This window comes from Lissotriton vulgaris, chromosome 1_1 (genome assembly GCF_964263255.1).
Source record: "Lissotriton vulgaris chromosome 1_1, aLisVul1.2, whole genome shotgun sequence".
Classification (NCBI taxonomy): Eukaryota; Metazoa; Chordata; class Amphibia; order Caudata; family Salamandridae; genus Lissotriton; species Lissotriton vulgaris.
The window spans coordinates 1,021,410,056-1,021,436,648 of record NC_141685.1 but is presented as its reverse complement, the minus strand read 5'-3'; the positions used below and the strand labels follow the sequence as shown (position 1 = coordinate 1,021,436,648).

At 47.6% G+C, this 26,593-nt stretch overlaps 1 protein-coding gene across 1 annotated transcript in view; it reads left to right on the top strand.

Annotated features, from left to right (window-relative positions):
• Window positions 1-26,593, top strand: part of LOC147748440 (potassium channel subfamily T member 2-like) — an 834,500-nt gene that overhangs the window by 245,762 nt on the left and 562,145 nt on the right. The window lies entirely within an intron of this gene.

The window sequence follows — 26,593 nt, the reverse complement described above, 5'->3', positions numbered from 1 at the left end:
GGGCGTGTGCGTCGGACAGCCTGATAGGGACTCATTTTATAGTTTTAAACTACTGCCAACTCGGAGACCTGGCAGGATTCGGCCCACTTAAAGCCGTGCAGGCAGCACTTTGATGTGAAGACAGTGAAAGGCAGGGGCCCAATCAGGTCAATGCCTTCAACTTTGCCTGCGCACCAAAACATGTTTGTAGGTCACTCTTTAAACCCAGGCCCAGTGTTAGAGGTGGGCCAAGATATTGGAAGTCAGAAGCTTGGCTGTGGCACATCTCGAGGTCCTCTTGAACCCTCGAACTTCTAAACGAGCTGGACTTTCATGAGGAATCTGCCTTCCCTCACCTTTTGACCACATGTGCCAAGAATTAACAACGATGCAGTGACCTTAGAGGTAAAATCAACAAGAGAAAGAGATATCTATCTAGTAGTTCAATTGCAGAAAATATGGGGGTCAATCCCAGCTTCCCCACTTGAACAAATTGGATGATCTAGTCAAAAGTTTTTTCAACAAGCATAATTATCCTCATAATCGCAAATGAGAGGACCCTAAAATGTATGAGTTTAGGAAGTGGCCCATACAAAAAACACTAATGTTTACCAGACTATCATTTTTCTCCATGTATAATCATCTAGGACAGATATGCGTGCACATAACAACTGACTAGCCTCTAATTTCAGTAGTGGCATTGTCGTCAGGGCAGGGAAAGGCATAAATATTTCTAAGTTTGTTTTAAAAACTATTACTTTTAATAAATGCCTCTCAATGCACTGATATAATCAGACTAAGGTGAAATGCATCCGCATGCTCAAGAAATTATTTCAGTTTCTTAAAACAACTTCATCATATTTTTACATGATGTTTGTTGCATGATTTACATGTCAGATTGCTTTATGTCTCTGCGTGTGCACGAACTTTTATAGCCAATCCCGCCCCTTGGCTTGACTCTAACTGTTACTATTCGGGGTCGCCGACCACTAAGTCTGCAGCAACAGTGACTTGATGTCACTGTCGCGGCAGACAGACAATGTATCTGACAATGCCAGGCAAGACCGACTAAGAAATTATTAGAGGGGTCTCCACCTCGTACACTCCCCTGAAGCTACGATCCGGCCTATCTGGCAATTCCAGAAGGGCTGGTCTGACAGGTCCCTGGTTCGTTTTTTGGCTGTTTGTGATGCCGATTAAAGGTCTGATGGGTTGGTTGTTACTGTTGATTTCTCTTCTATTAACACAAATATCTTCTGCAGTGACCATAATTGTAACCAGTCTCCAATACCCTGCAACATATACCTACAACTTATCAAAGTAGGCCACTTTTCTGATTTGCTAATGGGGGCCATTGTTCTTTTGATGCCCAGGCCTATTTTCTGTCCCCGGAAGCTTGTTTCCTTCCCAGTATAAGAATTGGCTTGGTAGATTGGTCTGCCCTGTTCCCATGATGCACTGGGCCAGGGTCAGACTAATTTGCATGTAGCCAGGTTCTGAGCTGGGATGGTGCAGTGAGCTAAAAAACGGTGATGGATCAAGCCCTGATCTTTGGACTGGGTAAGAGTGGTCTGCTTAATTCAGACACTCTGTTCATCACCACCCCGTTTTCTGAATCGTTTTTGTCCACCATAAGCGTGGAAGGGTATACTCAGATGTGAGTCCCTTGCTCATTGCACCATCAGGATTCAAGCAAGCCGGGCCGAAGACGGCTGAAATGCCAGAAACTGGTCCCCGGAAGCTTGTTTCCTTCCCAGTATAAGAATTGGCTTGGTAGATTGGTCTGCCCTGTTCCCATGATGCACTGGGCCAGGGTCAGACTAATTTGCATGTAGCCAGGTTCTGAGCTGGGATGGTGCAGTGAGCTAAAAAACGATGATGGATCAAGCCCTGATCTTTGGACTGGGTAAGAGTGGTCTGCTTAATTCAGACACTCTGTTCATCACCACCCCGTTTTCTGAATCACTATTTTCTGTACCAGTCTCTCCCAGTGACAGTGGTTAATTTGTAAAAAAAAAAAAGTGCTGAGGCTCTCATCAGGAGGCAGCAGCCCATTTCTTCTGTTAGCGCCGCCTAAAACAGAACCAACTACTAACCATGAGAGTGGCGAGAGGATGTGGCATAGCAGCCAGAGCTGCCAACTTTGGAGCTGGGGAAGCAGGTTCAAGTCCCACCGGCTCAAAGTAAGCACTACCCAGTGATCAACTATGTGGTTTGTGACTTATTTTTGCTGTACCTGTGGTACAGCTATTATGGGCTGTTCCTGTAGGTTGTTGGGCTGGGGCTGTGCCGACTGTCTAGCCTTTACCTGGCTGTCGTGTGGTTGTGCGAGGCTGCGCGTCTGGCTGGCTAGTGCGGGACCTTCACAGCCTTGTTTAGAGCCTCCACAATGCCTGTTCCTCTCATTCCCCTCAGGCTTGCTGCATCGTTCCTTGCAGTGCAATTGTCGCTGACACAACCAGAGCCCATTCTGGCATGTTCGAATTGACAGCTGACATTATAACGACTATGGTGGCAGAGAAGAAAGAAAGGTGCCTCACGCTGTCATCTCTCAGCTTCCCTCAGCAGTTGTATCTCTTCGCTCAGTTCTATTTTCCTGCTTCTATTTTCCCTCGCTCGCATCCCTCTCTATTCATTTCTCTACACATTCCTTTTTAGGTCTGGCATCTTTATTTGTCTGGATGCCCTCATGCCATCAATACTTCATAAAAGTAGAATCAGGAGTACAGAGAATATGAGCTTTCAGTCATCCCCGTTCAGCTGTTGCTTTTCATGTGTTTTCCTGTTTTACCGTTGCGTAGGTAAGCCGTGCATCGAGGCCATAACATTTAGTGGATGGTAAGCTTGTCCTGTTTGTGTTACCAATTAGTTTTAGTTAAGGGACTCGAGTAGTCTATTATACCTGCTGCTCAGGCAGTGTGATTGGGTTTATGGAATGCTGGTGTGGTGATGCTGTGGAATGATGGATGAGTGTGGTGTCAGTTGGAGGATGGGCTGAGCTGCAGGAAGGCTGCTCCTGGTGGAGATCTTCATCTTAACACCTAATTTAATAAATCAACCTACATAATCTAACATGGACTACTGGACATCATTTCGTGTACAACATAGTCCTTTTGTTAGTCAATAGCTACTAAGTGTTTTTAATGTATTTACTTTGCTGGGACACCAACATTGTAATTGCTGTTTCTGATAGAAATTTCTAACCACAGATTTATCACTATTGAACTTTCTTTAAGTGCCGGACTGAATCTGGAAACATTTGTAGCAAACCCCTCGTGTGTCGGCAGTTGGCGTCATGTAACTTAATATCGGCTCTGTCATGCCCCCGATGTGACCAGGAAGGTCGGATGAGGCCACCATATCTGCACCACCTCAGCGCACTGACGTCAGTTCCTTTCTTTCTGCCCCTTTCAATGCTGACCTGGAACTATGCCATCCTGTCATCCTGAGAAAAGTTCCCCTCAAAATATCTGCTGAAATGTGCAGATATGTCTCCACCGAAACTAACAGGGTTCAAGCTGTGTTGAAACTGACAGATGTCGGTGACGGACACCCTTGTCAGCTGCTTGTGGTGCCTCAGCTCCACACGAGTTGTTCTTGTGTTGCACATAGATGAAATAGTAAGTCATTAGCTACCATGAAGTGAAACTTAAAGTCGATGAACTTCCATAAAGTTGAGGGGCATATCCCGATCAAATTCACTGGCATGGAAACACTCTTGCTCCTAAGGCTGCTCCCATGACTGGTCTTCATTGAGGTTGCTGGAATGGGGTAAATCCAAGAAAGAAAAGAAACATAAGAAATCCAAACATGGATCTATGTAGTCCAGCCACTCCCATCACTTGGACGCCACAGAGTTGTTGTGCTTCGACAGAACCGACTCCGACACACCCAAATATACCCAGGCCCTTGGCGATGCCAGAACAGCTCCAAGAGCTGTAGCAGGCCCTTGACACCATCATCAGTGCCCAGCTGGATCCCTCTAAAGGGTCTTCAGACGCTAAGGATCAGAGGAAGCCTCTAGTTGGTCTACTGCTGGCAGATGCCCTCCAGCTAATAGGTGGCAAGATGGCTCCTGGAAATTGAGACTTCCTGCCACATATTCCACTACAGAGAGCCTAGTGGTTCAAGACTCTACTGCTAGTTGAACCTCAACCCATTTCCTACCATCCAAACTGATAGAGAATTTAATAAGATAGAGACATTTGCAAAATTAATGGTTTCCTCCACCATTCTTGCCCTAAGGTCCATAAACACATCATGCTTCCTGGCAGGTATTTGAATGCACTGCAGGATAGAGTGGCATACATTTTTCTAGCAGTCCCAAATGACTCCCGGGCAGCATTACAAAGGCTTATCTTGGATGATCAAAACACAGAGAAATACTCAATTTGCATTGGTCCGGACACAACCAACTGTCTGGCTAAAGCAGTCGGCTCTACAGTAGTGCTTTGGCACCACGCGTGGATTCGCTCCACAGACTTTTCAACCAGCGTGCAACAGTCCCTCATGGACATGCCCATTGATGGCTCAAGGCTGTTTGGAGGTGGACACAGAACTTGAAAGATTTAAAGAGAGCAAGGCCACCACCTGCACTATGGGTTTGGCTCCACCAGCTCGGCAGCTGCCCCAGTGCTATGCCCCTTTTGAACAGACTGTTACACTTTGGGAGTTCATGAAAATGACGGTGGTGATTGCAGTCCAGCTACTGAGGTGGTATATACCAATCTTCCCATACCCCGACGACTGGCCATTAAAGGCAGATTCACTGCTCCACATGACCCTTGGCCTGCTAACATCATCAACGTGCCTAATTCACACCTGACTCCTTATTAGCTGCTCCGCTTCATCAGAGCCATCTTGGTGTGCTTCGCTCCACCACAATAATTCCAGGACATTCTGGCTATGAACCTGATGTTTCAACCCTTAGCCTGGGACTCAGTGAGAGCAGCTCGCAAACTTCTGGGGCTCTTCACCTTCTGCATCCTGCTTGTGGACTACAACAGGTGGCCCATGCTGGCTCTGCTGTTAGATCTGAAATCTCAGTGGGCTCAGCACCAAGGGGACCTTTCAGCTTCCATCCCAGTGTTGAAGCCTGGTCCCTCCTTCAGTCCGGTTGCTTCCCCACGCTCCAGCTGACCTGCACGCTGGTATCGTTTTGATCTCCTGCCTCCTTTCAGTTTCTAGCGCTGCATTGACTCATTCATTTATTTAATTGATAGCGCTACACGGTCGCTTTATAGCGCTGCACTGTCGAATTTATTTACTAAATTGCGCTGCACTGTCGCTTTATTTATTTAATTAGTAGCGCAACGTCGCTGAAGCAGTAACCCTGATTTTGGCTACTATAGCGCTGGTTTGTGCGTGTAAGGCTCTTTTCCCTAAAACACGCTGTGCATTTGCTGCCCCTGGCTGTGCTCGCCTTTGACCCTCCATTTTGTGTTGTTGTTTTCCCCTGGTCCGCCCCTCCTCCCGCCACCGCCTCCCAGCTGCTGCCCCTCCCACGCTCCGCCCCCTCCACCATCCACTTATGACCAATGACCTAACGTGCAGCGTCCACGCGCAGCGATCGCGCCCCAGTCCCGCCAAAGGTGCGCCAAAGGTAAGCCCGTCTACGCCCGTCCGCGCCTGGACCGCGCCCAGCGCCAGAGCCCCTGGTCCTCGTAATGTCCACCCCTCCCGCATTACGTACGATGCCACCACCCTCCTAGCCCTTAACCCCGGCCGTTCCCCCAACTGCGTCCTAGCCGCTCCTGGACACACCCATGGACCCTTTTCCTGCAACTCCTGCAAGTTCAACGGCACCAAGAACAACTCCTCATCTACGAACACAACAGATATCCGACCCCAACCACCTACAATGCATCCTGCTCAACACCCGCTCGGTCCACAGGGACGCCATTGACCTCTGGAATCTACTAGACACCATCTCTCCGGACGTCGCCTTTCTAACAGAAACATGGATGAACGCCACATCTGCCCCAGACATCACCATTGCCATCCCGGAAGGCTATAAGATCATTCGCAAGGACCGTACCGGCCACACAGGAGGAGGCATCGCTATCGTCCATAAGAAATTCATCCGCATCTCAACCAGCTCAGACGTCAATCTCGCCAACTCTGAACACCTTCACTTCCAGATCCACATCGACCCCAAGACCACACTCAGAGGCACCCTCCTTTACAGGCCACCAGGACCCCGCGCACAATTTAGTGAAGACATCACAGACTTCATCACTCCACACACGCTCCCCTCCGAGGATTACATCCTTCTGGGAGACCTCAACTTTCACCTTGAGAAGAACAACGACCGCAACACCACCACCCTTTTGGACAACCTCGCCAACCTCGGACTTAAACAACTTGTCACTACCCCCACCCACATCGCAGGTCACACACTCGACCCTATCCTCACCTCCAGCAAACATGTCTCCTTCAGCCACACCACAGCTCTCCTTTGGACTGACCACAGCTGCGTTCACTTTACCTACAACAAGCCCACATCCAACAACCACTCCCAACCCACTCTGCAAAGAAACTGGAACAAAATCACCATCGACCAGATCTCCTCATCGCTTCTTCAAAACCCCCCAGCCTACTCCTCAAACCCAGACCAAGCAGCCACCAACCTCACCCAATGGTTATCCAACAGCGCTGACATCCTAGCACCACTGAAAAAACGACAAATCAAACTAGGCAGCAAGAAGGCCTCCTGGTTCAACGATGATCTTAAGAAATCCAAGAAACTCTGTCGCTCCCTTGAGAAGGCCTGGAAAAAAGACCCAACCACCAGCACCAAGGACGCCTTCAAAAACGCAACCCGCATACACCACCAACTGATCCGGAATGACATTGTCAAGGAATTTACCAACCCCTCAGCCAACTCCAACGACATCACCCCCTCTCAAGCCCTCTGCGACTCCCTAGCCTCATTCTTCCACAACAAAATTGCAGACATCCACAACAGCTTCGACAACCGACCCAAAGACCAACCCACCCAACCCCCCGCAGGACCCCCACCCCCCCTGAACATCCTCAATGACTGGAAGCCAATCTCCACTGAGGACACCATCCGTCTGATGAACTCCATCCACTCAGGATCCCCCACAGACCCATGCCCTCACACATCTTTAACAAAGCAGACTCCATCATAGCACCGCACCTCCGAGACGTCATCAACTGCTCCCTCAACTCCGCAACCTTCCCGGAAAGCTGGAAACATGCCGAACTCAGCGCCCTCCTGAAAAAACCCACAGCTGACCCCACCGAACTCAAAAACTACCGCCCTATCTCACTCCTTCCTTTCCCGGCCAAAGTCATCGAGAAAGCGGTCAACAACCAGCTCGCCGCATTCCTCGAAACCAACAAATCCCTCGACTCCTCACAATCCGGCTTCCGAGCCAAGCACAGCACTGAAACCGCCCTCATCGCAGCAACAGACGACATTCGAACTCTAATGGACAATGGGGACACTGTCGCCCTCATCCTCCTCGACCTCTCCGCTGCCTTCGACACGGTCTGCCATAGCACCCTTCTACAGCGCCTCAGAAACGTCGGAATCCAAGGAAAAGCACTGGAATGGATCACCTCGTTCCTCACCGGAAGAACCCAGAGAGTCCGCCTTCCACCATTCAAGTCAGAGGCCACTGAAGTCATCTGCGGCGTCCCACAAGGATCTTCACACAGCCCCACCCTCTTCAATGTATACATGAGCCCCCTCGCGGTCATCGCACGCCAACACAACCTCAACATCATCTCCTACGCCGACGACACTCAACTGATCCTATCACTCACCAGAGACCCTAACACTGCCAAAACCAACCTGCATGAAGGAATGAAAGAAGTAGCAGAATGGATGAAGCACAGCCGTCTGAAACTGAACTCAGACAAAACAGAAGTCCTCATCCTAGGCACCTCCCCCTCCGCCTGGGATGACTCTTGGTGGCCAGAGGCCCTTGGAAAAGCACCCATCCCGACGGACCACGCACGGAACCTGGGCGTCATCCTGGATTCCTCACTCTCGATGAACAGACAAGTCAACGCCGTTTCTTCATCTTGCTTCAACATTCTTCGCATGCTCAAAAAAACATTTCGCTGGATCCCCACCGAAACTAGAAAACAGTCACCCACGCTCTGGTCACGAGCCGACTGGACTACGGAAACACCCTCTACGCCGGTACCACCGCAAAAATCCAGAAAAAACTCCAACGCATCCAGAACGCTTCAGCCAGGCTCATATTAGACATCCCGCGTAAAGAACACATCTCTGGTCACCTGAAAAACCTCCACTGGCTCCCCGTCAATAAGAGGATTACTTTCCGGCTCCTTACCCACTCACACAAAGCACTCTACGAAATCGGACCTGAATGCCTCAACACACGACTGGCCTTCTACTCCCCCCCCCCCCGCCAGCTACAATCCTCCAACCAAGCCCTTGCCACTGTACCTCGCATCAACAAAACCACCATGGGAGGTAGATCCTTCTCCTACCTGGCAGCAAAAACCTGGAACTCACTTCCCACTCACCTTCGCCTTACTCAGAACCACCTAGCATTCAGAAAGCAACTTAAAACGTGGTTATTTGACAAGTAATTCCCCATCCTTATTCAAGCGCCTTGAGACCCTCTGGGTATGTAGCGCGCTATATAAATTTATTGACTTGACTTGACTTGACTATGAAAGACATGTAGTGGTGGCTGCTTGACAGCACTTGGACCAGCTACAGATCCCTCTCCCTCCCCCATTTAGAGGTAACAGTCATGGGAGGTTATCTAGGAGAGGAGGAGACAAGAGAATTCTGGTTTCTGGTGAAAACTCACTTCCACCTCAACTTGCTACAGCTATAAGTAATGCACTTCGCACTGAAGGCGGTCCTTCCAACTATCAAGGGGAAATTGGTGCAGGTGCTCACAGACAACACAATTGCCACAAGGTACTACAACAAAGAGGGTGATGTGGGGTCATGGGTCCTGTGACAAGAAGTTCTTTATCTCTGGAGGTGGCTGATTGCCCAGGACATCTCCCAGGACACCCAAGGCCTGACAGGATATTTAAATGCCAGGTCAAGCAAATCTATCTAAAGTTGCTTAGCAGATTACAAATAGCAGTTACATTCAGAGGTGGCACAGGGAGTCTTCCAGCAATGGGGAGACACCTGGTTTGATCTATTCACCACAACACAGAATGTGCATTGTCCAAGCTTTTGTCTGTTGGAGTTCCCAAAGCCATCCTCGATCTGGAGATTCCTTTTGCCTTCGATGGGGCTCGGGACTCCTGTAAGCCTTTCAGCCTCTGCTTCTTCTACCCAGTACGGAAAAAGATCACAAGACTCCTGGCCCAAGTCATACTAGCTGGTCTTGATTGGGTGAGGAGATTGTTCAACCCAGAACTTCTGGCTATTAGAATGTTCTCCTATCTACTGCCCTTCGGGAGGATCTCCCATCACAGTAGAAGGGTTGAGTCATCAACCAAGTCTGCATAACCTATTCCTCCATGCTTGGAGACTGAGTGGTGACTTCTGATGGCCTACAATCTTCCCTCCGAAGTGGTTGGTGCTATCTTAGCAGCCAGGGCTCTATCTGCTACATTGGTGAATGCTGGGAGTAGTTTGTTGTCTGGTGTTCTTTCTGTAACATTCCACTTCTGAATGCAGAGTTGTTCTTAAGTTTTGTATGTCCTTATCCCAGTAATTCCTCGCTATGAAAACAATTAAGAGTTATTTTACCACCATTTCAGCCTTCTTACGTTTACCAAATCAGACATTCCTCTTCAAGTCTCTCGTTGTGATGCAGTTTTTGAATGGATGTGCACTCCCTTCAAAGCAATGCACAGTTGTCCTTTTCTCCTGCTAGCCTTCAAGACTGCACACCTTGTAACCACAAGTTTGGCTAGGCGAGTGAGTGAACTCCAGGCATTATCTGTGGTGCCTCCATACACTTCATTTTTTCCAGACATATTTTTCCTAGTGAAAAAAGCAGCTTACCTCCCAATGCAGCAATGTCGTTTCACGTTATGCAATCACCTTGCTGGTGTTCTGTGTACCACCTCATCCTCCAAGGAAGAAAGTCTTCATCGCCTAGACCTGAAGAGTGCTCTTAGCTTTTATGTTGATCGGATCAGCAATTATCAACAGGATGAACAATTTTTCATCAGTATCTCTGTAGATAAAAAAGGGGAGGTGGTGGCAAAAAGTGAACCTTCTCTGGATGGATTGTGTTCTGCATATCTGAGATGGGTTGGCCAGGAAACAACCACAAAATGGCTTACGAGCTGATTCCACCAAAGTGAAGGCTGCTGCCTCTGTGTCGGCATATGGTGAATCAGTTCTAGACATTTGCCAGGCAGCTACATTGGCATTCCTCCACATGTTCACAAATCATTACAGTCTGGGTAGCCAAGTCTGGTGGGACTTATCTGTTGTGGTCTGAGACATTCTACAGCCCCTCCCCACCTGGGGAGATACTGCTTTGGCATCTATTCACAAGATAAGGAATCTGCTGTTAGAAGTCACTATCAGAAGAACAAGTTATCCAGTATTAGGGTATCTTTCATAGATTCACATGCTTGAATCATTCCCTTTCGTCGAGATGGGAGTCCCCGGTACATTATTCAAGTAATGCCCCATTAGACATAGAGAGTAATAGGCCTAAGGCCTCACATTAGTAACATATCGAAGTCCTTTTGTGATAAGGACCAAACTCTAGAGAACAACCAATCAGCTGTCACCACCCTCTGGAACCTTCCTGGAAAGAGCTCTAGTCCCTCAAGTTTCTACTGCACATATTGCTAAGGGAGTATCCACTGAGCTCTGCTCAGGTTTTTCCTTATTTCTCCTTGTATCCAGCTATTTATTGTATTCAAGGTATTTCTCTTCAAGATTGTCATTGTCTGGGTGAACTCCTCCATTGTCTTCATGTTGGACACTCCTAAAAAAGAGGCCTTTTTAGGCCCTGTGGTACCTGCAGAAAAAAGAGGTTACACTTTGACAACCCCCATAAGGACTGCCTCTACTGTCTTTATCCGAACCACACACCTAAAGACTGCAAGGTATGTTGTACCTTTTCTATTAAGACTTTAAAAGACTGTGAGGGAAGGCTTTTGAGTTGGCTGCAGAGGCTTAAAGACAAAGATGACCCCATGTCCTCTGAGGAGAATGACAGCTCATCAAAATCCTCCTCTAAAACTCTTCAAAAAAGGCCCAGAGATGTCTCTCCAGGTCCTTCACCGCAGCAACCTCCAAAGAAGACGTACACAATTTTCAAAGCGTCAAAAAATAAGGATTTGCCTTCCAGGGACTCTCCTCCCCTTCAAAGCTCACAGAAACCAGGTTCAGACCCTCCTTCTCCTCCGCCGAGGGTGAAACACACTTTTAAAAAGCCTTCCTCAGCCCCTTCAATGACCATCTCGTTGAATGTGGTTCAAAGGATGAAAGCATCTCACACGGTTACCGGAGTGACTTAGTCGATGATGACCGTCTCCACAAAATCAGTCTCGTCTGCACCTCTTTCGTCGACGACGTCTTCGTCGACAGCACAAACCCCTTTGTCGTTGACGATAAAGATCTTCAGGAAGTCTTCGTCATCGTCGAAGATGGCATTGAAGGCTCGCCCGATGACGAACACAACCCTCCCATCGGCAGCGTATTTGTCGTCAACAACTTCGTCGACGAGAGTTGCATCATCAACAACAGTGCCATCTGGAACGTCCTTAATTTTGCCAATCAACGGTTCTTCATCGACGATAAATATACCGACGACAACCTCGTCGATGATGCCAAAGTCAAAGGCGGAAAACACATATTTTCAGCAAAAATTCAGCAAACAAAGGCTGGCGCCTTCTCTGACATCACCCATTGGGGTCCAGTCTTTACTACCGTCTCATCTTTTGGACGAAGATGATGATTCTGACGAGGATAGTATATTTTGGGTTGCAATAAGTCCTTCTGAACTCAATGTTAAATACCAGTATGAAGATCGAGATCTTGATGAACAGACGTACTATCAAGAACAAAGACATTACCAACAACCACAAATGGTTTGTCTTCCTTCAGCCCTGGTCTCTGACCTACAATTCATGATTTCAGACTATAAAAAAAGGTTCCCTACGTCTGCTCCATCTCCTGCTCCAGTTCTCTCTCTGCCTCAGATGGTGCAGGTTTCACCTCCACTGCTTCCTACCACTGAAGTGTTTGTGCCGCCTACCCCCTCACCGGACGACGAGGAGGATGTGCCACAAGAAGAAGGGGAAATTTAGGATACTCAGTCACATCATGATGAATGGGACGACTATGTTATCCCTCTTGCAGTGTCGCTGTCTCCTACTCAAGTAAACTGTCCTCTAGAAGATATCGGAGGATTCCATAATCTCCTGGAAAGAGCAGCAAAACGCTTCCAACTTCCAATGCCTTCTCTCCAACATGACTGTTTCCTTTACGACTTCAAGGAACCCTTCAAAAAATCTGTTAGATCTATTCCTATCATAGATTATATCTGGGATCAAGGCATCACAATAATGAAAAACCCTTCTACAGTTTCTCCAGTCTTGCCAAGATTGGATAAAAAATATAGAGCTCCGGACGACTCCCCAGGGATGCCTTATAGGCCATCCCAAGCCTGATTCAGTAATTACTCTGGCAGCTCAACGCAGATCAAAAAACCCCTCTGCTCCACTATCTGCACCCCCGGATAAAGAGGGCAGGCTGTTGTACAATATTGGAAAGCGTTTTGCTCAATGTCGGCGTTGACTGTAAGAGCGTCTAATTCATCAACGTTATTGGGATCCTACAACAGGCAGATGTGGTCGGACATTGCACCTTGCCTCATGGCCCTCCCACAAGACACTAAAGAGGAAGCAAAGAAGGTGTTGCTAGAGGGCGAAATATCGGCTTCTGAAATCATCGATTGGACATCGCATCCACTGGTTGCCACCAACTGGCTGGGGCGGCGGTCCTAAGACGCCAAGGATGTCTTAAAGAGACAACATTCCGGCCTGAGATCCAGACCAAAATCCTTGACATGCCCTATGATGGGCAATATCTTTTTGGAACACATATTGATGAAGCCTTTCAAGGGATCAAAAAAGTTACGGACGCAGCCAGAGCTTTGGGTACCCTCCAATATAAAAACACCCCTTTTCGTGGTGCATGTGGAAGAGGGCAATCTTCCTACAGAGGAGGCTACCAACAGTATAAGTGTCCTTCCTATTCCTCCTCTAACCAGCAATATAGGTCACAATTTCAACAGAGGCAACAGACACAAACTTCCTACAACAATTCTTCCTTTCGTGGAAAGGTTAGACGACAAAAGGAATCTGCCCGACGCCAATGACCTCTCTGGTGCCTGTCTCCGTTTCACCTCCACCCTCCAAAATAGGAGGGAAAATATCCCACTACCTTCAAAATTGGAATCAAATCACAACAGATCGTTGGATTCTCCAACGAGTACAGTTTGGACATTCTCTAGAATTTGTACAAACTCCCCCACCAACGCCTCCTCAACCTATGGCTCACAAACATTTACACCTCTTACACCTGTAAATATCATCAATGATCCAGAAAGGAGCTATAGAGCGGGTTCCTGTTCATCAAAGAGGAAAAGGTTTTTACTTCAGATTCTTCTTGGTGCGCAAGAAGGGAAAGAAATGGAGGCAAATTCTAGATTTACGGAATCTAAACAAATTCCTGAAGAAACAATCATTTTGCATGGTCACCATTCAAGAAGTCTTGTAACTTCTCAATGCGAACAACTACATGGTATCGTTGGACCTCCAAGATGCCCATTTTCATATACCTATCCACAGGAAACACAAAAAATGTCCAAGGTTCGCTGTGGCCGGCAGGCACTACTAGTTCCGAGTTCTGCCTTTCGGGCTCAAGTAAGCCCCATACATTTTTACAAAATGTCTTTCCCCAGTCACTTCATACCTCAGGCAGAAGCATCACCACGTTTTTCCTTACCTCGACGACTGGCTCGTCAAGGCACCTTCTCTCAATAGCGCGAGACAGTCTTCAAGAGCTTGTCTACGGCTTTTCAAAAAATTGGGTCTCACCCTCAATCCAGACAAATCGGTCCTACAACCTTGTCAATGGATAACATTACTGGGAGCTGTCCTGGATACGGACCTGAAACAGGCTTACCCAATGCAGGAATGACAACAGAAACTCCTGCAATTAGCAGAACGTATACAGAAAAGAAAGTCTCTTTCAGTTCTCCTATTCAAATCCCTTCTCGGAATGATGTCCTCCTGTATTCTTCTAATTCCCTATTGTCGCCTCCACATGCGTCCTCTCCAAGAGGCTCTCACCACTCAGTGGATTCAAATGAATAGATGCTTCGACGACAACATACAGGTGACTCCTCAGATGGTCGCCTCACTAAACTGGTGGACTCATCCATAAAATCTCTCTCGAGGCCTACCTTTTCTAACTCAAGCCTCTCCTCAAGTGATAACCATGGATGCATCTCTGGAAGGTTGGGGAGCCTTCCTTAAGGAGCTTCAGATCAGCAGGAAGTAGTCCCCTTCCTAGCGGAGTCTGCACATAAACCTCCTAGAGCTGAGAGCAGTCTATCTAGCCCTCCTGGCTTTCCTTCCTAGGATAAAGGGTTCACTAGTGCTCTTCAGAACAGACAACACCACGATGATGCACTACCTAAACACACAGGGAGGAACTCGTTCTCTATCACTCTCTCAAGAATCTCAAAAAATTTGGAACTGGTCACTTCAGCACGGAATTTCAATGAGGGCGGAATATGTGATAGGAAAAGACAATACATTAGCAGATTTGCTAAACAGATTACAGACAACCTGCCATGAGTGGGAATTGAACCAAGATACTCTCAACAGCATCTTCTCTCAGTGGGGTGCACCACAGTTGGATCTATTTGACACACAGCAGAACGCCAAATGCCCACACTTCACAAGCTGGCATCCCCAACAGGGATCTCTGGGGAATGCATTTTCAATAGCATAGGTTGGCGTATGTGCCTACACCTTTCCACCGATTCCCCTGCTTCCCAGGGTCCTGAAGAAGATGAAGGCAGAGCCTTGCACACTAATTCTAATAGCTCCAGCATGGCCTCGCCAACATTGGTTCACGGAACTCCATCTCTTCTCCCTGCAATCTCCAATTCCTTAGACACCGTTTCCCTCTCTCCTCACGATGCACCAGGGACAAGTCCAACACCCGGATCCAGCCTCTCTCAAATTATCGGCCTGGCTCCTGAGTTCCACGAATTTCAAGGCCTGAACATTCCTCCAGACCGCAGGGAGGTTCTGTCTTGCGCAAGAGCAGATAGTACAAACAGGACTTATTATTTCAAATGGAAAAAGTTCAGTATCTGGTGTAGATCTTCTAATGTGCATCCCATCACAACCTCTCCGGAAGAAATCGTACCATACCTTCTCCATCTAGCAACTTAAGGCCTCGCTCACGCTTCCATCAAAGTTCATCTGGCAGCAATCTCCCATTTTAGGAGATCTTCCTCGGGTCATTCTCTTTGTTTACATAAACTGATAAAACAATTTCTCAAAGGTCTATTCCGAACTTTCCCTCCTGTAAAGTCTCCTCCTCCAACATGGCAGCTCAACACAGTCCTTGCACAACTTATGAGGCATCCTTTTGAGCCAATACACAGAGCTGACATCAAAATCCTCTCTTGGTAGACTGCACTTCTTCTGGCCCTTGCATCCCCAAGACAAGTCAGTGAGCTTCACGCCTTTACAATACAAGATCCATTTCTTCAATTCAAGAATGATAGGGTGGTTCTTCGTACTAACCCGAAATTTATACCTAAAGTCCCGTCGGACTTCCACCTTAACAAACCCATTGTCTTAAAGACCTTCTTTCCAAATCCTCAAACTGCAGCTGAAAGAGCTTCACATTAGTTGGATTTGAAGCACTGCCTTCAATTCTGCCTTGACAGGACAAAAGCATTCCGCAAGTCCAACCAACTTTTCGTGGCCTACAGCTTACCTAGGAAAGGTTTTCCCCTTACAAAACAAAGCATCTCTAGGTGGATCTCTGGTGCTATTGTCTTCTGCAACCAACAAGCTGGTCAACCTTTACAATTAAATATTCATGCCCATTCCACGAGGGCAGTTTCTACTTCTATGGCATTGTTTGCAGGCATGCCTATCACATACAATTGCAGAGCAGCAACATGGAAAACGCCGCATACTCACTGTGCTACTGGAATCAAGCTATCCTGGCTGAAGAGGGGTGAAACCCCGAAACTGGTCCTAGGATGCTTGTTTCCGGTGCAGGGAGGACCTGGTTTGGCAGTTCGGGCTGGACTGTTCCCATGAGGCACAGGGTCAAGACTGGTTTGCATATGGCCAGGTCTAAACTGGGGTGGCATGGTGAGCAAAAGAATGATGGATCTAACCCAGATCTCTTGACTGGGGGTGAATGTTTTGATTTGTTTTGCATTTGTGTGTCTTTTGCATACATTTACCGAGCATTACTGGTTGGAGCCGGTGCTAATAAAGGATGCTGCGTTGGGACAGGCGGTGCTGCGTCATCTATTTCAATAAAGGTGAGCCTTCCTTCCTTCCCACCAACCTCTCTCTCTTTCTAACCGCACTTTTCTCTGTTACTTCTATAACTTATGCCAGAATTGCTACTTATTGCTCTGCACTTTAACATTAATATGTTTATTTACTGGGCATATATGTATGTTGTACATGTATGTTATTACCTTCCTTTTGAAGAAAATTGTTTTTCTATCAACTTGTGCATTTATGGCTTATATACAAAATGAAATATGCTCATTATTGCTTTCTATTCCGATTCAGGCATGTGAATCTATGAAAGATAAACTAATACTGGATAAGAAATTAGTTACTTACCTGTAACTGCAGTTATCCAGTATTGGTATCCTTCATAGATTCACATGCCACCCATCCGCCTCCCTTGGAAGGGCTCACCTAGTACACTCAGTTGTACCTCTATATAGCACTGTGCTTACGAAAATCTGAGGGACTAGAGCTCCTTCCAGGAAGGTTCCAGAGGGTGGTGACAGCTGACTGGTTGTTCTCTAGAGTTTGGTCCTTATCACAAAAGAACCTGGATATGTTGCTAATGTGAGGCCTTAGGCCTATTACTCTCTATGTCTAATGGGACATTACTTTACTAATGTACCGGAGACTCCCATCTCGTCGACGGGGAATGATTCAGGTATGTGAATCTATGAAAGATACTAATACTGGATAACTGCAGTTACAGGTAAGTAACTAATTTCTTACTTGCCATCAGTAACGCCTTTTCTGGTAGAGACTCTATCTAACCTCAGATTTCTCACCGACCAATACTCCTTCCCCTACGGACTCATCCAGTACATTCATAAGATCCCAATCAAAAAAATCTGCTCTGCGCCCAACAGTGTGAAAAGATATCAGAAAGAAACTATCATTAGCACGCAGAGGTGGTGCAGATATAGTGGCCCGATGTCACATTCAGGCTGTGACGGATCCAATGCGGAGCTGCACAATGCCACCTGCCAATGCTTAAGGGAATTGCTACAAAAATGTCCAGATCCAGTCTAGCACCTGTTAAACTCACAAGGTGAAGAACCTACCGTTAGATAGAGTCTCTACCAGAAAAGGAATTACCAAAGGCAAGTAACTAGTTCTTTATGGCTTTTCTCTTAAGGAAGTGCTTGCTGTTTGGCCGCTTTGGCCTGTTAGGAGAATACAGACTACCAACTAATTGCCCTTTTGTGTTCATTTGTTGTTCTTTTCTGTCATGATCATATTCTGTTGGATATATAGCTTTTTATCACATGTACAAACATAGCATTCCTAAAGATGCAACCAATATACTGGTATTTTGTCAAACATGTAATCTAAGGAATATTTTACTGTATATGCCTTTTAAGTTCACCGCTTTCAATGCAAATGTAACTGCTAAAGCAGTCTTCTCGTTAAATGGGCCCTACTCCCAGCGTTACCGTGGTGTTGTAGCATAAGATAGTTCTTCATTATGGGATTTTTTGCTTGAACAGCTGCAGGCTACACGCAAAGTCGCCCACCTACTACCAAAAACTTCCCCTAACAAAACATTGGCTTTTCTAATGCGTCTTTAAGGTTGTCTTGTTACCGTGGAGCAGCAAAGGTAGGTGCCTAGTGCTAGCAACAAACATTGGACCTTATCCACTCGTTGAGTAGGACAAAAAAGCCATATTTGAGGTGCAATTGGCATTTCACTCTCTTGGGCCTCAGTGCCACTTCACCTGCTACATTAACAATAGCCACGCCCCTCGCCGAACAGCACGTGTGCCACTCATTTTAAACGAATGCATACAATGTCAAATGAAACTGGACCGGGGGATTAGCTTGTAGAGTGTGTTGCATATTGATCACGAGAGAAAGGAACGGAGCTTTCATCCTTGACACGCTGATTAATTATGTATTAGTGTGGGTCCGCGGGTGCTGGGAGAAACAAAGTGCACCTGTGCTCAGAGCTCTTCGGTGCATGCATTTCATGCGATAGCTCGTGACCTATTTCCATGCGGGGCTGGCTAACGCTGCATGGTTTGGTAATTGAAGGGGGTACTATGTCCACACCATTCAGCGCTTGAATGAGGAGAGCGCGCTATTAGTGGATGTCTTTCCACGATGGAGGTTTAGAAACTGGAAATGTGCTAGCTTATGAAAACCCCATTGGGGTGCACAGTTTATCAATCAAACCGTTCCAGGATCTGTAATGTCTTCATTCACTTCTATTATTCAATGCATTTCATAGCAATGGTTTGCGAATGGAAATCCAGGACTGGATACGCAGGGGGATGGTTTATAAAGGGAAACGTACAAGTTTGTGTAAGTTTACTCTTTTTCGGTATTCACAAAGCTGCAATGTAACAGTAACTCTACAACTGTGGAAACTCCGCATTCGGGGAGGAGAAATCCACACATAAAAAGACAGGTCTGTCCTATCTTTTTATGTTTCAGAGGACTTCGCCCGCAGTCTCCACAGTCGTAAAGTTGCTATTAAACTGCAGTTTTGTGACTACTGAAAAACAGTAAACTTACACAAACGTGTACTTTCCCCTTGGTGAATCAGGCCACGGTGTTGATGTACATGGAGCAGTCTGTTAAACCTTCAGGTATGGTATGTTAGTATTAGGGAGATGAAGGTGATGAATAGCAGTCTAAACATCCATGATTGTATCAAAGAGGCAAAGGAGTGAGACGCCCAGTCAGACCATAGGAGGCAGCAAGTGAATGGGCAGGGAGAGAGAAGAAACCCAATATCCAGTAGAAGTGATTTCTCTAAGTAGCAGCCAAGGATTGATTATGCTTTGCCACAAATATTCCTCTCCCTCGAATTTGCTTTCATCTACAAAGTGTTTCATTGGGCATAAAATATCCTTCAATCTGGCGCGCTGTCTGCCCCTATCTGTAGTGTGTTGGACTGCATTTGTGCCTTATGTTTGTTGTCTCTGTGTGTCAGCCTCTGTTAGTTGGTTTGTAGACTCGGGTACAGTGTGCTCTGTGTTTTCCTGATCATCTCTCGAACACTGTACCTAACTCTCCGCCAGACTCGGATTCCTCTCTTGTCCCCCTTGCACTCTCCTGCTCCCTCCTCTCACCTCCAGCTTATTTTCCTCTTCCATGTCCAGTTGAAACCGACTTCTGCGGGCTTTTTTGAAGATCATGCCATTCACAAAGTTCCTTCCTCATTCCCTCTCACTAATTGGCTCATTCTGCTCTGCTGCTATACAAGCAGCAAACATAACATTACAAGTCTGTGTATGGGTGCCTTCATGTCAGTTGCTATGTTGTATGGCTGTCTGGTAGCATGGTAGTTCATGGCTGCGTGTAGGTCTTCGTGCATCAGTGTCTGGTAGTCTGCTGGTTCATGGGTGCATGCAGGTCTGCATGCGTTAACGTCTGGTAGGGTGCAGGTTCATGGCTGCCTGTAGGTCTTCGTACATCAGTGTCTAGTAGTCTGCAAGTTCATGACTGCCTGTAGGTTTACGTGCGTCAGTGTCTGGTAGTCTGCAAGTTCATGACTGCCTGTAGGTTTACGTGCGTCAGTGTCTGGTAGTCTGCTGGTTCATGGGTGCCTGTAGGTCTGCAAGCGTCAGCTTCAGGTAGTCTGCTGATTCATGCGTACCTGTAGGTCTATGTGCATCAGTGTCTGGTAGTCTGCTGGTTCATGGGTGCCTGTAGGTCTGCAAGCGTCAGCTTCAGGTAGTCTGCTGATTCATGCGTACCTGTAGGTCTATGTGCATCAGTGACTGGTAGTCTGCTGGTTAATGCATGCCTGTAGGTCTCCGTGTGTCAGTGTCTGGTAGTCTGCTTGTTCATGGGTGCCTGTAGGTCTGCATGTGTCAACATCTGGTAGCGTGCTGGTTCATGGCTGCCTGTAGGTTTTTGTGCATCAGTGTCTAGTAGTCTGAAAGTTCATGACTGCCTGTAGGTGTACATGTGTCAGTGTCTGGTAGTCTGCTGGTTCATGGGTGCCTGTAGGTCTGCAAGTGTCAGCACCAGGTAGTCTGCTGATTCATGTGTGCCTGTAGGTCTGCGTGCGTCAGTGTCTGGTAGTCTGCTAGTTCATGGGTGCCTGTAGGTCGGCATGTGTCATCTTCTGGTAATCTGCTGATTCATGGCTTCCTGTAGGTCTGATTGCATCAGCGCCTAATAGTCTGCAAGTTTATGACTGCCTGTAGGTCTGCAAGCGTCAGGTAGTCTGCCGGTTCATACGTGCCTGTAGGTCTACATGCATCTGTGTCTGGTAGTCTGCTGTTTCATGGGTGCCTGTAGGTCTGTGTGTGTCAGCGTCTGGTAGCGTGCTGGGTCATGGGTGTTACTGTAGGTCTGCATGTGTCAACGTCTAGTAGGCTGTTGGTTCATGCATGCCTGTAGGTCTGAGTGCATCAGCTTCTGGTAGTCTGCTGGTTCATGCATGCCTGTAGGTCTACATGTGTCAGTGTCTGGTAGTCTGCTGGTTCATGCATGCCTGTAGGTCTACATGTGTCAGTGTCTGGTAGTCTGCTGGTTCATGCGTGCCTGTAGGTCTACATGCGTCAGTGTCTGGTAGTCTGCTGGTTCATGCGTGCCTGTAGGTCTACATGTGTCAGTGTCTGGTAGTCTGCTGGTTCATGGGTGCCTGTAGATCTGCATGTGTTAACGTCTGGTAGCGTGCTGGTTCATGGCTGCCTGTAGGTCTGCATGCATCAGCGTCTAGTAGTCTGTAAGTTCATGACTCCTTGTAGGTCTGTGTGCATCAGCGACTGGTAGCCTGCTGGTTCATTGGGGCCTGTAGGTCTGCGTGCATCAGCGTCTAGCAGTCTGCAAGTTCATGCGTAGCTGTAGGTCTATGTGCATCAGTGTCTGGTAGTCTGCTGGTTCATGGGTGCATGTAGGTCTGCAAGCGTCAGCGTCAGGTAGTCTGCAAGTTCATGCGTACCTGTAGGTCTATGTGCATCAGTGTCTGGTAGTCTGCTGGTTAATGCATGCCTGTAGGTCTACGTGTGTCAGTGTCTGGTAGTCTGCTTGTTCATGGGTGCCTGTAGGTCTGCATGTGTCAACATCTGGTAGCGTGCTGGTTCATGGCTGCCTGTAGGTTTTCGTGCATCAGTGTCTAGTAGTCTGAAAGTTCATGACTGCCTGTAGTTGTACATGTGTCAGTGTCTGGTAGTCTGCTGGTTCATGGGTGCCTGTAGGTCTGCAAGTGTCAGCACCAGGTAGTCTGCTGATTCATGTGTGCCTGTAGGTCTGCGTGCGTCAGTGCCTGGTAGTCTGCTAGTTCATGGGTGCCTGTAGGTCTGCATGTGTCATCTTCTGGTAATCTGCTGATTCATGGCTTCCTGTAGGTCTGATTGCATCAGCCCCTAATAGTCTGCAAGTTTATGACTGCCTGTAGGTCTGCAAGCGTCAGGTAGTCTGCCGGTTCATACGTGCCTGTAGGTCTACATGCATCAGTGTCTGGTAGTCTGCTGTTTCATGGGTGCCTGTAGGTCTGCGTGTGTCAGCGTCTGGTAGCGTGCTGGGTCATGGGTGTTACTGTAGGTCTGCATGTGTCAACGTCTAGTAGGCTGTTGGTTCATGCATGCCTGTAGGTCTGAGTGCATCAGCTTCTGGTAGTCTGCTGGTTCATGCGTGCCTGTAAGTCTACATGCGTCAGTGTCCGGTAGTCTGCTGGTTCATGCATGCCTGTAGGTCTACATGTGTCAGTGTCCGGTAGTCTGCTGGTTCATGCATGCCTGTAGGTCTGTGTGTGTCAGCGTCTGGTAGCGTGCTGGGTCATGGGTGTTACTGTAGGTCTGCATGTGTCAACGTCTAGTAGGCTGTTGGTTCATGCGTGCCTGTAGGTCTGAGTGCATCAGCTTCTGGTAGTCTGCTGATTCATGCGTGCCTGTAGGTCTACATGCGTCAGTGTCCGGTAGTCTGCTGGTTCATGCATGCCTGTAGGTCTACATGTGTCAGTGTCCGGTAGTCTGCTGGTCCATGCATGCCTGTAGGTCTGAGTGCATCAGCTTCTGGTAGTCTGCTGGTTCATGCGTGCCTGTAGGTCTACATGCGTCAGTGTCTGGTAGTCTGCTGGTTCATGCATGCCTGTAGGTCTGTGTGTGTCAGCGTCTGGTAGCGTGCTGGGTCATGGGTGTTACTGTAGGTCTGCATGTGTCAACGTCTAGTAGGCTGTTGGTTCATGCATGCCTGTAGGTCTGAGTGCATCAGCTTCTGGTAGTCTGCTGGTTCATGCATGCCTGTAGGTCTACATGCGTCAGTGTCTGGTAGTCTGCTGGTTCATGCGTGTCTATAGGTCTACATGTGTCAGTGTCTGGTAGTCTGCTGGTCCATGGGTGCCTGTAGATCTGCATGTGTTAACGTCTGGTAGCGTGCTGGTTCATGGCTGCCTGTAGGTCTGCATGCATCAGCGTCTAGTAGTCTGTAAGTTCATGACTGCTTGTAGGTCTGTGTGCATCAGCGACTGGTAGCATGCTGATTCATGGCTGCCTGTTGGTCTGCGTGCATCAGCGTCTAGCAGTCTGCAAGTTCATGCCTGCCTATAGGTCTCCGTGCATCAAAATCTGGTAGCATGCTGATTCATGGCTGCCTGTTGGTCTGCGTGCATCAGCGCCTGGTAGTCTGCTGGTTCATGCGTGCCTGTAGGTCTATGTGCGTCTTTGTCTGGTAGTCTGCTGGTTCATGCGTGCCTGTAGGTCTATGTGCGTCTTTGTCTGGTAGTCTGCTGGTTCATGCGTGCCTGTAGGTCTACATGTGTCAGTGTCTGGTAGCCTGCTGGTTCATGGGTGCCTGTAGATCTGCATGCGTTAACGTCTGGTAGCGTGCTGGTTCATGGCTGCCTGTAGGTCTGCATGCATCAGCGTCTAGTAGTCTGTAAGTTCATGACTGCTTGTAGGTCTTTGTGCATCAGCGACTGGTAGCCTGCTGGTTCATGGGGGCCTGTAGGTCTGCGTGCAGCCATCAGCGTCTAGCAGTCTGCAAGTTCATGCCTGCCTGTAGGTCTGCGTGCATCAACATCTGGTAGCATGCTGATTCATGGCTGCCTGTTGGTCTGCGTGCATCAGCGCCTGGTAGTCTGCTGATTCATGCGTACCTGTAGGTCTATGTGCGTCTTAGTCTGGTAGCGTGCTGGTTCATGGCTGCCTGTTGGTCTGCGTGCATCAGTGTCTCGTAGTCTGCTGGTTCATGGCTGCCTGTAGGTCTGCAAGCGTCAGCATCAGGTAGTCTGCTGGTTCATACGTGCCTTTAGGTCTGTGTGCACAAGGCCTGTTTGTTGTTCTATACACATGGAGGCCTATACAACTAAACCGTTATTGAGTGTCTGTACTATCTGCAGGATACCTAGAGTGCAAAATCTACTGACCAGCATTCTGCATTAACCCTATACTTTTAATAGTTCTAATACAATGGTATCTTCTGGCAATAAGCCTGCATTAGCCCTATAATAACAATGGTGGAGTGTCAATCGATGTCTCCCTGTCTGCACCAACCTGATAATACCAACAGAGGATGGAGGTGGAGAGTGCAGAGGAGTAAATATTCCCCAGATCCCACTATCTTTCAGGGCCCTGCGATGAAGCTTTATTTAGTCATAGATTTATTTTAAAGCAAAGCTGTCCTGATACGGCTAGTACCACAAGATGGGACCAAAAGCTGGATCTACCAAGTTTTCTCTTTACCTGCAGGACATATTTTTAAACTTTGAAACAGGTCCCTATGCTATGAATGCGGAAGGGAGAGACACAGAGACAGAGACAGAGAGAGAGAGAGAGAGAGAGAGAGAGAGAGAGAGAGAGAGAGACCATATGTGAGTCACAATATGTGTGGGTCAATACGCTATGTGGGGTGGGGGCCCAGCACGAGTAGCATCTGCAAGCGCACTTTACAACTCGCCCCTACCTTATAAAGTCCTTAACTTTGCGACCAAACACGATTATTTCTGAACACTGTGTGCAAGAACTCTTGTTTTGCTCCATGTCCACGATATGTGTCCTTGTTTCCTCACAGTGTTTTCTTTTCCTAGGTGTAGTCTGCACTTTTGTTCTTTATGTAACATGAGTCTTGTATAGCGCTTCCTGTGAACTGAGTTTGCTCTTGGTGTCAGGGTGAGTTCAGGAAGTGGAGGGGTGCTCATAACTTCACGACTGTGAACTCTGTGGTGGATGGTAACATGACTTATTGACAGTTCCAATCCCTGGTTCATAATGGTGTTCCTATTACATGCTCATCCAATTCTTGGCCTCTCCACGGAGCACACAGAGCTGTAGTCACATATGTGCTGATTGAAATTATGATTCTATGATAATGTGAGCTAAGGAATTACACAGCTTTCAAAATTTGGAAAGCACCAAGGGAAAAGATTATTGTAGCGAGAACCCCTCGCATAACCCTCTTGTTGGAAAAAGGGCTTGCCTGCTTTGGCGTGCTTACTGCACTCTAGCGTTGGCATTCTCTTTGCAGGTAGTGGGCTCTTCAAGTGATGAAGTGAGCGGTCCATGTACAGAGAAGTGGGTGCTGTACCCCTAAGACATATTTTGGGCCTGGCACACTGGCAGAGTCTACTAACCATGTCGTTCTGCAATAAACCTATATTATAAATGGTGCAATACCTACTGACGATCTGTTTGTCTGCACTACCCTCACAAAACAATGAGTGCAGTGTCTACTGGGAATGTGTTTGGGGGCACGAATCCTATAAAACAAATGCAGTTTATTATCTGGTTTGTCACTCTAGACACACTGCCTCCATGACCCAAATAGTCCACTGCTTACAGGCTATTACCCTGTAAACAGTGCAATACTTGATACCTGTGCTACCACAGAATGCCACAGTGCAGTGCTAAAGTCGCTGAGTTGTACTGTATGGCGATGGCACGAGTAGTTGCTATGAAAAAGAAAGTAAATATGAAAAACGAGCCTTGGTTTTGTCAATGCTTATTGCTCTATTTCTTCGCAGTCCCTTTTCTCCCTCCTTCAGTCCCATTTTCTTCCCCTCCACCTACGCCCCTGCTTTCCTCTTGCACACCTCAGCCTCTCGCAGCTTGTATCTTCCTCCCTGCGGTTTGCAAGTTGAATGACTTTGATTAAAGGTGTCAGAACTCTGATAAAAATCATTCTGAAGGCAGGCACCCCCGGGCGTTCCTCGAAACTGCGGCCTCGCCTCACGGACCTTGCGCTTTTACGCCGAGCTGCCTCGGAAAAACAGCTCTCTGCCTCCCCCTCGTGGTACAGCTAGCAGAACTGACGAGCGCATTCAAGGCTAAGCTAATAAAATGTCTCTGGGGGGTCCTGGGGCACAGTTCAGCTTCGCGATATAAATGTAACCAGCGTGTGCGAGTTAGGTCTACGTGCCGGCAGCAGTGTGTTTAAACGTTGTTTCCGAAAACTGCTGCCCACCCATGTCCGTAATTTGCCCGGTTTTTTTATTTTTATTGTACATCTCAATTTTATTCCTCCTACTCCTCCCAAATTGTTCACACGTCGACAAATAAAGAGGTCGAGTAGGAGGCGGCGCTACATTTGATTCTGCCCAGGGCGCTGTTTGGGCCAAGGCAAGCGACGAGTGTAGCTAGCAGGTCACAGGGTGTGTTTCTGGTAACCCAGCTCAGTGGGTTGGGCGCACACTGCAGATGACTGACTGATGCCACGGTGATCTTACAGTCAGGGACATCTTAAGGATTTTGGGGGCCCTGGGCCAAACATATTTTGGGGGCCCCTGTGCAGAACAGCTTTTAATTTATGATCCAATTTCAGCCCCTGTTTCCCATGCAGTTTCTGCTTCCTCAGCTGCGTTAGCGATCCAGTTTGCATCATAGGCATTAGCCTATATATTACAGATGAAATTGGTTGCGCGCAACTGGTAGAAGTAGGATTTAGTGTTTCTTGCCCTGCTACTAGGTTTTTAATGGTTTTTAAATTGTATATGTGTGGCTGAATTACACTGTGCTTTTTAACAATTTCTCTTACCTACGCGCACTTGCACTTTACTTTATTCTGTTTGCCTACACCTCCGTGGCTGCTTCGATTCGCACCTCGCTTTTCCTCCAGTCCTGGTCGGCCGCGGCTGATACGCCGATTGTGCAGAGGGCTGGGGCTACTATCGGGCTCCTCACTTCCGCTCACACAGTGTCTGCTTCCTCAGCTG